We start from the raw sequence: 12,538 nt of genomic DNA, 5'->3' as shown, positions 1-12,538 counted from the left end.
CTCCGCCAGCGCCTACCGCCGCCGCTGCTGCCGCCTCTGCATCTGGCTGCTGCAGACCCTCGTCCACCTCCTGCAGCTGGGCCAGGTCTGGAGGTAGGAGAAGCGCAGGTGGAGAGAGCTGAGCCTGAGGACGGGGGGTGGCGAAGGGCTACCTGCCGTCCCAGCCCTGATCTGACCTTTCCGGGCTACCCTCCTGTCCTGACCTCCGCCCCGCCCCACCCCATTGCAGCTCCAATTTCTTCTCAGTCGGCTGCTCCCTGACCTCTGCCCCCAAGCCCTGACCAACCCCAGTGCCATCTGGTCTGACCTGGCGTTTGAGAGGGGAGGAGATGGGGTAAGAAAGGACAGAAAGAGATCCTCAGGGGTGTGCATGAGTGGGGAGGATCCGGGGCTCATGAGGATAAATGTGAAGCTTGAAACAGGACCACAGGGCCCCATTCTGCCATAACCCACTCCTCTCTGCCTGAGTGCCAAGCCTGGGCTCAGGAAAGATCTCAGAAGTCCTTTCCTGCTCTCAAAGATGCTCAGTTCAGAATTGCAGCTCATTCACAATCTGCAAGGAGAGCCAAAGTATTTGAGACAGCTAAATGAATATCCCGCCTAAACTTCTTGGGCTTTTTGGAGAAAGATATGCTGGACCCAACTGGGGAAACCTCAGGTTCCTTCTACTTCCTATGACCCCCTTTCCCCCAACTAAGTGTCCTCCCCTTCCAACAGGACCAAGGGGATTTGGCATCTTGAATCTGAGATTAGATGGCCACTGGCTGCCCTTTAATCCCAAACTGGTAATGCAAAACTGAGGCTTTGTTCAAGCTGCCCACTTCCAGTCTTCTTCCTCTGCCAGGACTGAGGGTGCCTGCTGCACTAAGTTAACTGGAGAGAGGGGTAATTATAAACCTAGGGCTCCTCTTGAATCTGAATTTCTATTTAGTAGCTTAGGCTCTTCCGTGCTCTGACAGAATGAACTTGCTTACTGTATGATCTTAGGCAAGCTGCCCTCTTCCTTCCAAGTCTCAGTTTCCTCTCCTATGAAATGAGGGAGAATCCCTACTCCTCTTATCTCATTGTCTTATAATTGCATTATTCTTACCTGTTGGGATGGTCAGGTGAGAGGTCTGCATGTGGGCCCTGTAGACTACAACATTTTAAGAGCATGGGGAAAGCATGGAAAAAGTCACTCTAGAGATATAAAGAGTGATTACTGCTGTTGTTATATTTATTCTGCTACTTGTTAACACATTCTGCCTAACTCAGAAGATTTAGTTTGGGGCTGAGCGTTGAAAACAGGACTCCTAGGGTTTGTCCCTGCTGCTCACTTGCTGTGTCACTCTTGTTATGTTGTCGAATCTCTGTGCCTTTGTTTCCCTATCTATTCCTGCCAAGATGATGTGTATATTCCACTTAGCTTACCCTAGGGGAAAAGGGGGGTGGAGCTCTAGCCACACAAGGTGGTGTTATTATTATTAGCGTGACACATAAAAATATTCATGTGTACATCCAGGAACTAATCTGCATTTATCATTCTGTGCCCGAGTGGACAGATGGTGAAAGATATTTTTAGATTCTGAAATGGTAACTTCCTATTCTTGGTAGCCAAGCTTCATCCCCCTTTTCCTTCAGCCTTAAGTGGGCCAGATGCCCTTTGACTCACTGGCTATCCCCCCATTCAGAATCCACTTACAAGAAACTAATACTTCTCTTCTTTGTTAAGCGTAAACTGAGTTTCCCTCAAACGGGGCAAAAATGGCCATGGGTGTGGGGTCTCAGGGGAGTAGCTAGAATTGCTAAGGATCCCTTCAGCTCTACGGTTTCTTGGATATGGCTAAAAGGACTAGCTATTTCTACTATCTCCCATTTGCAAAATGAGGGAGCTGGGATGAGATAAGTTTGTAGGGATAACAATCTAATAGCGCTTAGGTTGAATGTGGCTTGTGGAAGTGTTTTGTGTGGCTTGTATAGTATTTTAAAAACCCAGAGTCATAGCTTCCCTTTGAAAAAATTGGATCTAGCAGTATCAATCCTGTAACAATTTAGAAAGAGTCTATGTGCTCTAATTTGTCCATCCTTCCCTTTGATCATATCTGTACTATTTCACTTAGACCTAAAAGCCCTAATTTACAGTTCTATAACAATTATTTTATTAAACACTGACTTTGTGCCAAGCCTACTGGCTGCCTTTTTACCTGCTATATCTCCTGTACCCCTTCTAATCATCTTGTCATGTGGTTAGCGTTATAATTTCTACTTGACAGATGAGGGAATGGAGGCTCAGAGAGGGAGCATCCTTGTCCAAGGTCACACAGCTAGGAACTTGAAGAGCTGATACTCCAGGCTCTCTGCCTTTAAAGCCTGAGTTCAATGTATCCACCTTGTAATTATGCCACTAAAGTGTCCCTCAATCTTAAAGAAGTATGAATCTGAGTTTCCAAGATTCCAGTATGATAGAAAGTCAGGGCTTCTGTTGCACTGAGATAAGAATGTGAAAAGAGGGGCAGGGAGTTGAACTATGTGGGTGAGGATGGAAACAGTGTGTATTATGGGGAAAAGGCTGGATTGGGGAGTGATCTGGTCAGGAGGCTGACACCTTTATCCTAGTTTGTGACTATAGTTTCCTGGGTGACCTTGGGCAAGGCTCTTTCCATCTTTGGGTAATTTCAGTTACCCTGTGTGTGAAATGAGATTCGATATGATGACCTTAAGAGTTTCCCATTCCTGAAATTCTGACTCTGGGTTTATTGCCAAAGCAAAAGCCTCTGGGCCCTTTCCCCCAAAATCTTTGGATTCTAAAATGGCTAAGGGCCTGGACAAATGGAGGGAAAATCCAGAGAAGGTATAGAGAAGCTGCAGGGGCTGGCATTCCTAGAAATTAAGCAATGTTGACCCAGCACATTTGCTTACCACTTGAGATGTTCCCACAGATGTTCTGAGTGGTGGGGCCTGGGGTAATGAGGAAGGAGATGTGTGATTGAGTCCTCCAGAATCATACCTAGGAGGCTAGGCAGCCACTCACCTCCTGATCCCATTTCCTCAATTCTGAATAAAATAATTATAATCATGAAGATATTTTTCAACTTCTTAGACTTGTAAAATGCTGGATTAAAAATTCAAATGCTTTGAAGACTCAGGCAGGTAACAGACCATAAGATACAACGGGTGTCAGACAAGAGGACATTCAGGGGCAAGTAGTGTCTGAGGCAAAGGGAAGCTCTAGCTGATCATGCCATGAGAAATCGTGGACCCAGTCTTGATTTCTCAAGAGAAATGGGAAATTGAGATTTTTCCGTGAACTCTCCAAAATTTGACTACTAATTAAGATGTTTAAAAATAGTGTCAACCAAAGGAAACATATTTATTAGCCTGTCTTCTTTGTAACCTCTGGTTTAGCTCTTCAAATTGCTAAGGTCTTTTCACAGAAAATATTTTATTACTAATTTAAACATAAAATGAGACTCTGAAGAGAGAGAAGAGGAAAAAGCATACACAGACACTGCACACCTACCGTGTCCCCACAGGCCGCATGGGAGTGTTTCAGGCATGTGATCTCATGTTACTCTGAAACCCTCCCCCTGGTGACTATTGTTATACCAATTTATCAGATAAGGAAGTGAGACTGAGAGAAGTCAAGTAACTTTGTCCAAAAGTCACCCACTGAGGAAGTGAGGAAAGGTGATCAGTCCCAAACCTAGCTCTATCTTTTACACCACACACTGGCTACTTTGGAAGATGTCAGAACAATGTCTTTTTGCACAGAGAGGTTGACCGTCTGAGAGAACAGCAAACAGATCCTCCGGCGGGGCACGAAGCTAGCTGTGTCCTGGACACCAACCTGCATCTTCATCCCTCCCTTCCCTTTAAAATTCCTGAGCTGTTAAACCGCCCAGGGTTCTCAAGCCAATTAAAGTCCTAACCCTGTCCCCCTGGCCCTGTAGGCAGCAGAGCAGTAAGCCATGAATCCTGCTTTTCCTAATCTTGAACTCACTGGGCCCCAGCTTCGCCCAGATAAGCATGGTTTGCTAAGCCAATTAGTGGCAGACGATCTGACATGGAATTCCTGCCAGGCTCTCAGGATCTGGGAACCCCAAAATGGGGAGAAAATTAGGCAGTTGGGATTTGGGGGCCCTCCCTCTGATGCCCTCTCTATGCCTAGGCCTGGATACTGCACTCTATGTCACCTAAGAAGCCCTGCATGACAGAGAAGTTCTGGAATGAGTTAGTGACCTACTGGAAGTGAACATCAGGCCCTGGATTTCCCCTCTGGGAAACTATATTCTTGGCATAATGGTTAAGAGCACGGACTCTAGATTCAAATGACCTCAGTTTAAATCCAGACTCTACTACTTCTTATATGTGACCTTGATAAGGCAAATAATCCCTCATCCGTTGTAAACTAGGGACCATAATTGTACCCACCCGCTTCTTGGGTTGTTTCAAGGTTTAATGAGGTAATGTGTAAGGGTTCAGCAAAGGGCTTGTTCCATCGTTAAATGCTCAGAAACTGCTGGCAACGATTAGTGCATTAGCCTGGGCTTTGCTCCCTGTGGAACAAAGGTTTGCTCATGGAGCACGTGGCCAGACAGCAAGGGGGTCCTGAAGTCCCTTGAAGCCATAATGACATGGCAGTCATTCATTTAATCTGCAGTTATTCATTCAGCGGACATTTATGAAGCACCTGCTATATACCAGGTACTGTTCTAAGTGCTGGGAATAGAGTGGTGAACAAGACAAAGTCCTTGCCCTCTTGGAGCTCTATAGCCTAAAGAAGGAACCAATAAAAAAATAAACTATGATATCTGTTATATGTGATATATAATACCTGGGTCAGATTGTGATAAGTGCTATGGGAAAAAAATGAAACGGCAGGGAGCTACTGGAGTGCTGGGGAGAGGTGTGGCTCTTTGAGATAGGGTGGTCAGGGTGGACCTCTTCAAGGAGGTGGTATGTGGGCAGAGGGCTGCAGGAGGTGAGGACAAGCTGTGTAGAGGTCTTGGTAAGGGTTTTGCAGGCAAAGGAAAAGGGAAGGGCAAGGAGAAGGCCTGTGGGGCAGAAATAGAGTGAGGGGAGCATATTTGGAGATGCTGGTGGACAGACTGGAAGGGGCGAGGTCATGCAGGGCCTCAGAGGCCATGGCGAGGACTAGGGCTTTTACTCTTCATGACATGGGGAGCCCAGGATAGAGAAGGAATATGATCTTGGCTTGTGTTTTACAATGTCCACTCTGGCTGCTGGGTGGAGAATAGACTGGAAGGGCAGGGCACAGTGGCTCACGCTTGTAATCCCAGCACTTTGGGAGGCCAAGGCAGGAGGATCACGAGGTCAAGAGATCGAGACCATCCTGGCCAACATGGTGAAACCCCATCCCTACTAAAAATACAAAAATTAGCTGAGTGTGGTGGCGTGCGCCTGTAATCCTAGCTACTCAGGAGGCTGAGTCAGGAGAATCGCTTGAACCCAGGAGGCGGAGGTCGCAATGAGCTGAGAGCGTGCCACTGCACTCCAGCCTGGGTGACAGACCAAGACTCCATCCCAAGAGAAAAAACATAAAAAAGAGAGTGAGTAGACTAGAAGGAGGCAGAGTAAGCCTAGAGATGCATGAGGAGTTTGCTACAAAGATGCAAGAGAGAGACAATGGAGACTGGATCAAGCTGTAGCAACAGGGGTGGGGGTCTGCTTCAGGCTGAGCTAATGTGACCTCTCTCCTTCTTTGGTCCTTAGTCTCTCCATTGGGGCCAGAGTTAATGGTTCAGAATCCACTCTCTGGAATCAGCCATATCCTGCATCTGCCACTTTCTGTGATTTAGGACAAGTGACATGACTTGTCTGTGCCTTGATTTTCTCATCTGCTAAATGGACCCTCTAATAATAGCACCTATCACATGGGGCTTGAGGTAGTAGAAAATTAAATAATGTTTAGTGTTCAGCACAGTGCCTGGAACATAGGAAGTGCTCAACGATGATCATTAGTCATTGTTATTTGTAAAACAGGTCAGGGGTTAGATTCCATAGTTTTCAAACTGTGTTTTACAGCCCTGTCTCCATCATTTTAACCCAAGTATCTCTGAATGTCTCTTTTATGACATGTTGGCTACATGTCTAATATTTTGTTTTGAATAATCTGTCCTACAGCTGATGCTTGTTTACAACCCGCTGAACTCGGTGACCATCCATGAGGTTCCTCCCTGCTCTGCCTTTGTAGGGTTGTTCCAGTTTGGGCCTCACCACCCACCTCCTGGGAGATCCCTCTCCAGGAGGCTCTCCACTCCCACCCTGCCTCCTCCCCTTGCCCATCCAGCTGTCATGGGCCATTAGAGCTGCTCCTAACAGACACAGTGGCTGCGGCAGTTGGGCCCAGCATCCCCTGTTTGATCTATAAAGACCACACAGGAGAAGCTCTGGGGAGTGGGAGGGCGGAGGGCTGCCAGGAAATGGCTTTGAACCCAGCAGCTGGGGCGCAGGTCCCTGGGGAGAGGAGGGAGGACGGTTGGGATCTTCTCTGGCCTCTCTGTTCACCACCCTTTGTTAGGGCATCCAAATTCCTCCCCTGGGAAATCCTATCAGCCTCTGGTAATCACCCCAACCCCCAATCCCACTTCCACCTGCAGGCAGAGCGATGGCTCCCCTCTGTCCCTAGAGCAAGTCCCTGTGCTTTAGCCTGGCTTTAAGGCCCTTTGCCCCCTGACCTTTTGTCTTTCCTCCCTGCTCTACCCACATAACAACCTGCTCCCCGCCCCCTTGCTCTCCACTGCCTGCAGTTCTTCCTCCAGCAACACCCAACACGTTTCCAGTCTCCTCCCAGTGAAATTCTGCACGTCCTTCCAGGCTGAGCTCAAATGCCACCTCTTCTAAGAAACTTTCTCTGAACAAATCCCACACATGCTATCCTCTGCCCCCCAGAAACCACCTCCCACTCCCTCAACCAGGCAAAAGTCATTGTTCTAAAGTGGAAAATGTTTGGCTGTTTTGTCTGTTGATGAAAAAGCTATACATTCTTGTTGAAACCTCAGGCAATATAGACAAGGCATGAAGAAGTTCCCCTCTGCTCATTATCTCTTGGGGCTGGAGGGTTGGGGTCAGGGCAGGTTTCCACTTACTAAGTAGATATTTCTTGCATTGCTTGAAGATTTTACCTCTGGTGTTTAATTAGCTAAAAAAAATGCATGTGTGCATCTGCCTGTTTTTTAAAAATCAGGTGTTACTGAAAATTATTATACTTACTGTTTATTAAGACTTAGATTCTATCATTTCTCTTGACAATCCTGCCAGGTAGGGAGTGCGAGGATGAAGAAGAAGAACTGTAGACCCAAAACCCTGGCTTTGCCACATATGAGCTGTGTGGCTTTGAGCAAGTCACTTAACCTTTCTGGACCTCAGCTTTCTCATCTGCGAAATGGGCATCATAGCAATCCCTACCCAGGTCTCCATTGTAAAGGCTGATTCAATTAACATATATGTGCTCTGCACAGTACTCAGCACATAGTGGTACTCAGTATTTGCTAGCATTATTGGCCCCATTTTACAGATGTGGAAATTGAGGCACAGGGAAGAGTGGCCTTCCAGTTCATAAGGAGCAAAGCCAGGGTTTGAAGCCATGAGGTCAGGCTCCCAAACCCACAGGGGGAACCACCAAGCTATACTGTCTTCTGCTAGTTAAGTGTATTCTTACAAACAGTCAATCACGTATTGTTTAGAGAAGCAGAAGAAAAAATATCAGAAAAGTATTTTTATTTTTATTTTTATTTTTTTGAGACGGAGTCTCGCTCTGTCACCCAGGCTGGAGTGCAGTGGCTCGATCTCGGCTCACTGCAACCTCTGCCTCCCGGATTCAAACGATTCTCCTGCCTCAGCCTCCCAAGTAGCTGGGATTACAGATGCCCACCCCCATGCCCGGCTGATTTTTGTATTTTTAGTAGAAACGAGGTTTCACCATCTTGGCCAGACTGGTCTTGAACTCCTGACCTCAGGTGATCCACCTGCCTTGGCCTCCCAAAGTGCTGGGATTACAGGCGTGAGCCACCGCACCTGGCCAGAAAAGTATTTTTAAATTTGTATTTTAATGTAAAGTCCGCACTGTTAACATTCTGGGTTCTTCCTCTCAGACTTCCTCTGCAGGCACAATTACTCATTCCTCTTTACCCCACACCACTGATCACGTTTTGTTGTGATCATCTGCCCACCTGGCTGGCTTTCCCACTGGATCACAAACCCCTGGGGAGTTGAGGCCTTGTCCCTTTTCCTCTCTCTCTCCCATGGTGACTAGCCCAGAGTGGATCCTCTGTTCCTGTTGGTGGTCTTGCACCCAGCCAGCTCTGGTGAGGTCCATGGTGGGTTCTTGCAACATGAAGCCAGTTGAAGTGGGCATTGGGTCTGTGGATGAAGTGCAAGGTGCTGAATGTGGGAGCTTTCTGCAGTTGTGGACACAGCACTGAAGTCTGTTAGGCCTACATCTGCAGCCTTTAAAACTGTCAATGGCCTAAGGCTAAGGAAAGAGGAGGTAATAGGAACAACCCCGGGTTGGGTTCCCAGAATGATACAGATGTGGCTGACTTAGGAGATGGAGGAAGTCAAGTTCCTTTTATGCAGTAGGTACTCAATAAATGTTGGTGTGAACTGGATTGAACCTTTGAGATCAGAATCTTGGACAAGTCACTTCACCACCTAGGGTTCAGTTACTCCATCTGTAAAGTAACTTCAGAATTCTGGTGAGTTTTCCTGGGACTTGGACAAGAAAGCAGAGTAGCTGAGAGCTTGGGGCACCAGTGCAGATCAAGGTGCCATGACATCCTAGTTGTGTGACCCTGGGGAAGTTGCTCCACCAGCCACAGCTCCTATCTCACCTGTGAAATGGGGATAGTGATAGCATCCACATCTTAAGGTTCTTATAAGGATATCTTGAGATAATGTAAATGCACAGGGCTTGTCACATAGTATATGCCCGGAAAACATCTACTACAATGGCTACTATTACTGGCCCAAGTCACAGCCCATCCTACTTGCTTAGTAACAAGATGGGGTTAGGACAGGGGCATAACGGGTCCTAATTCTCACCCACTGACACCCTATCGAGGAAGGAGAGTTGTTCTATGGCTCCAGAGATAGTGTGAGGGCAGATGCGAACTCAAAGTAAAGGGAGATACAGTCTTTGGAATAGAAGCAAGAACACACTGTCAATCAGGCTGTTCCCAAGGGTGTGAACTCCACATCAGCAGAGGTGTCCAGATGGAAGTGGCTAACTTTGGCAGGGATGCTGTAGCAGGGACTCCTGCTTCAGTTTGGAGGGTAAACTAGATCATCTCTAAAGCCCCTTAGTTCTAAGTGTCTGTAGCTGTAACCTTGGGACTTTATGATACTCGTTTCCATGATGTTTAACCACCAGACCACAGGTTGCAAAGCAGTGGCCTATGGGCAAATCCAGCCTCAAGAGTGTTGGTTTGGTCTGCAAAGGATTTTTTTCTCCTACTTTTTTTTTCTTTTTGAGATGGTCATGCTATGTTGCCCAGGCTGAAGTGCAGTGGCACGATCTCAGCTCACTGTAGCCTCTGCCTCCTAGGCTCAAGTGATTCTCCTGCCTCAACCTCCTGAGTAGCTAGGACTACAGGTGCACTCATCATGCCCAGCTAATTTTAAAACAAAATTTTTGTAGAGGCAGGATTTCACTATATTGTCCAGGCTAGTCTTGAACTCCTGGGCTCAAGTGATCCTCCTGCGTTGGCCTCCCAAAGTGCTGGGATTGCAGGCGTGAGCCACTGTGCCAGTTCTTCTCCTACTTTTTATTAAAACCTTTCATTACATAAAAATTTAAACACATGCAAAAGTTGAGGGAATAGGATAATGATCCCCCATCACCTCTCTTCAACAATGATTGGTTCCTGGCCAACCTTGTTTTATCTAGGGCAGCACCATCCAACAGAACTTTCTGCAGTCATGAAAATGTCCTATATCTGCACTATCCAATATAGTAGCCACTGGCCACACATGGCTACAGAGCAATTGGCATGTGGCCAGTATGACTGAGGAACTAAATTTTAAACTCTATTTACTTTTAATTAATCAAAGTCTAAATAATCATACGTGGCAAGTGTTGAACATGTAGGTGTTGGAGAGCATAGTTGCAGGTCCCACCCCATTTCCTTCCCTTCCATGTTATTTTCAAGCAAATCTCAAACATCTCTAAAAAGATAGACTTCAAAAACATCAGTAAATGACTGGGCATGATGGCTCATGCCTGTAATCCGAGCACTTTGGGAGGCTAAGGTGGACAGATCACTTGAGGTCAGGAGTTCAAGACCAGCCTGGCCAACATGGTGAAACCCCGTCTCTATTAAAAATACAAAAATTAGCTGGTCATGATGGTGCATGCCTGTAGTCCCAGCTACTCAGGAGGCTGAGGCAGGAGAATTGCTTGAATCCGGGAGGCGGAGGTTGCAGCGAGCTGAGTTCACACCACTGCACTCCAGCCTGGGCGAGAGAGTGAGACTGTCTTAAAAAAAAAAAAAAAAAAAATTGTTAAAATATGTAATACTGCTATCACACACCTACAAAATGGAATTATAATTTCTTTTTTTTCTTTTCTCTTTCTTTCTTTCTCTTTTTCTCTTTCTTTCCTCCTTCTTTCTTTCTTTCCTTCTTTCTTTCTTTCTTTCCTTCCTTCTTTCTTTCTTTTTTCTTTTTTAAGACAGGGTTTCACTCTGCCACCCAGGCAAGAGTGCAGTACCACAGTCATGGCTCACTGAAGCCTCGAACTCTTGGGCTCAAGAGATCCTCTCACCTCAGCCTCCCAAAGTGCTGAGATCACAGGCATGAGCCACTACACCAGCCTAATTTCTTAAAAATTCATATGGTATTTCTTTAATTTGTTGTGAACATTTCCAAAATGAGATGTTTCCCTTGTTTTTCTTTTTGCATAAATATCCTAATATCCGCCTATTCTTGAAAAATTGAAATTCCAGTCATGCTGGGCTCATATTCTCCCAGGGCATCAGTTGGCTGAAACTGACAGGTGGCTGCCTCTGTAGACAGGCCACATAGTTCCCTAGTCCTTCATAATGATAGCAGCTGAGCCCCTTTGAGCATTGGCATTTGATACCCTGGCTACCACGTAGAATCTCACACCGAGACTAGGGACAAATAGAAGTGATGTTTTCTCCCTGCCTTGGTCCCATGATACCTTCAGATGCCATCAGGAGGCTGGAATCTAACCCCCTCCCCCACTGGCTTATGACATCCCAACTCCACATGAGGATGTCAAGCAAAGAAAGAAAGGGGGAACAAAGGACCTTGGGCTAGAGTATGGGGTCCTGGGTTTTAGTCTCTGCTCTGCACCCATTTCACAGATGGGGAAACTGAGGTCCAGAGATGGGAGGAGAGCTGGCTGCACTCATACAGTGAGGGATGTGAGAGGCCATAACCTAGTCCCCAGATGCTTTGCTGGAGAGGGGTTGCCCATTCCTCTGCTGTGCAAAAGAGGGACACTGGCTGGAAGCTGATGAAGGTGAGTGGGATGGGAGAGGGTCTCAGCTTCTCAGTTAGGGCCTAAAATTAGTGGTTGGGAAATGTTTGGCTTTAGCCCAGAAGAAGAAAAAAAAAAAAAGAGGTGCTGTGACTCTGTAGGGGGCTGCTAAGGAGGAGGGAAACAGCCCAGCTCCAGCTCCCAGCACCACATGAAATGGGAGCCAAACGTGTAAAATCACATTCTTTACTGACATTTATGACTCATTTGGCTGACAACCCCAGGAAGGTCCTATTTTGTATTCCTGCAGGCGCACTCAACATTAAAGGGTAGGCAGATGGGGTGGGGGCCTCAGGGCCATCCCCCTAACCCCCCCGGCAAAAGCTTCTGGGGCTTCATTGCAGGTGAGGAGGCTGTATAGCTGGGAACTAAGTGTTTCCTGGAGAACCCATAGACCAGATTTAGGTTCCCAGGGCCTGGCTCAGCTTGATCCATGCCCCATGGTGAAATGGGGGAGTCGGCCAGTCCTGGTTTGGGATGCAACTCTGATGCTTTCTGGCTATGTGACCTTGGGCAAGTCATTTCTCTAATGGCTCTAGACTCTATTGCCTTGTGTCCGGGCCATCCTTACCTCTCACCTGGCAACTGGTCTCCTGTCTTTCACCCTTGTCCTCCTGCGATCTGTTCCCCACAGCCAGGATGCTTCCTCTAACATGAGGAAGTGGTATCTAATCTTGTCACTTCTCTGTTTAAAACCTTCCTGTGGCTCTCCATCACTCTTAAGATAAAGACCAGACTGGGCATGGTGGTTTACACCTGTAATCCCAGCACTTTGGGAGGCTGAGGCAGGAGAATTGCCTGAGCTCAGGAGTTCGAGACCAGCCTAGGCAGCATAGAGAGACCTCATCTCTACTAAAAATTAAAAAAAAATATCCTGGTATGGTGGCATATGCCTATGGTCCCAGCTACTCAGGGGGTTGAGGTGGGAGGATTGCTTGAGCCCAGGAGGTCGAGGCCACAGTGAGCTGTGCTCTCATCACTGCACTCCAGCCTGGGCAACAGAGTGAGACCCTGTCTCAAAAAAAAAAAAAAAAA

At 47.0% G+C, this 12,538-nt stretch overlaps 1 protein-coding gene across 1 annotated transcript in view; it reads left to right on the top strand.

The window, feature by feature from the left end:
• Positions 1 to 6: 6 nt before the first annotated feature.
• The window catches only part of XKR7 (XK, Kell blood group complex subunit-related family, member 7), a 27,662-nt gene continuing 15,130 nt past the window's right edge, over positions 7 to 12,538 (top strand). The window contains exon 1 of the mRNA XM_011979788.1: positions 7 to 93. The gene's annotated coding sequence lies outside the window, so the exon portion shown is untranslated. The remainder of the gene's footprint in view (positions 94 to 12,538) is intronic.

Source organism: Mandrillus leucophaeus, unplaced genomic scaffold (assembly GCF_000951045.1).
Source record: "Mandrillus leucophaeus isolate KB7577 unplaced genomic scaffold, Mleu.le_1.0 Scaffold206, whole genome shotgun sequence".
Classification (NCBI taxonomy): Eukaryota; Metazoa; Chordata; class Mammalia; order Primates; family Cercopithecidae; genus Mandrillus; species Mandrillus leucophaeus.
This window is presented reverse-complemented; position numbering and strand designations above follow the sequence as displayed.